Source organism: Monopterus albus, unplaced genomic scaffold, assembly GCF_001952655.1.
Source record: "Monopterus albus unplaced genomic scaffold, M_albus_1.0 scaffold281.1, whole genome shotgun sequence".
Lineage (NCBI taxonomy): Eukaryota > Metazoa > Chordata > Actinopteri > Synbranchiformes > Synbranchidae > Monopterus > Monopterus albus.
Window position 1 is genome coordinate 105,681 of NW_018128161.1, and position 880 is coordinate 106,560.

General features: G+C 52.4%; 1 protein-coding gene across 1 annotated transcript in view; it reads left to right on the plus strand.

Moving 5' to 3' along the window:
• Positions 1-880, plus strand: part of man2a1 (mannosidase, alpha, class 2A, member 1) — a 26,743-nt gene that overhangs the window by 15,654 nt on the left and 10,209 nt on the right. The gene's annotated exons all lie outside the window — the stretch shown is intronic.

Sequence of the window (880 nt, forward strand, 5' to 3'; positions counted from 1 at the left end):
TCAATGCTCTGCAGAGAGGGCAGTGGAGTCCTGGTGATCTTCTCAGCAGTCTTTACCACACTCTGCAGGTGCTTGAGGTCCATAGTAGTAGTGCTGCTATACCAGACAGTGATGCAGCTGGTCAAGATGCTCTCAATGATGCAGCTGTAGAAGTTGCTAAGGATTCTAAGTGACATGCCAAACCTCCTCAGCTTCCTCAGGAAGTACAGCCGTTGTTGGGCCTTCTTGACCAGCTGTGTGGTGTTAAGTGTCCAAGTGAGGTCCTCACTGATGTGGACGCCCAGATATTTGAAGCTGCGTACCCTCTCCACTTCGAGCCCCCGGATGAACAGTGACTGATGAGTTCTCCTCTCCTTCCTCATGTCCACTATCATCTCCTTTGTCTTGTCCGTGTTGAGGCTGAGATTATTGTCCTTGCACCATGACACCAGACCGGCCACCTAACTCCTCCTCCCATCCCCGCCAGTAATGCCACCTATCACTGCGATGCCATCCGTGAACTTTAGGATGATGTTGTCTTTATGGGAGGTGACACAGTCATGGGTGAAGAGGGTGTAGAGGATGGGACTGAGGACACATCCCTGTGGGGTGCCAGTGTTTGTAACAATGCTGGCTGAAATTCTATTGCCAATCCTGACAGTCTGGGGCCTGCCAGTCAGAAAGTCCAGGAGCCAGTCACAGGGGGTGGGGTGCAGACCCAGTGTAGACAGTTTGTGGGTGAGTTTGTGGGGGACAACTGTGTTGAAGACAGAGCTGTAGTCAATGAAACGTATCCAGATGTAGGAGTCTCCATTTTACAGGTGAGAAAGGGAATAGTGGAGGGCAGCCGCGATGGCGTCTGAGGTGGCCCTGTTGGGCCAGTAGGCATACTGCAGGGGGT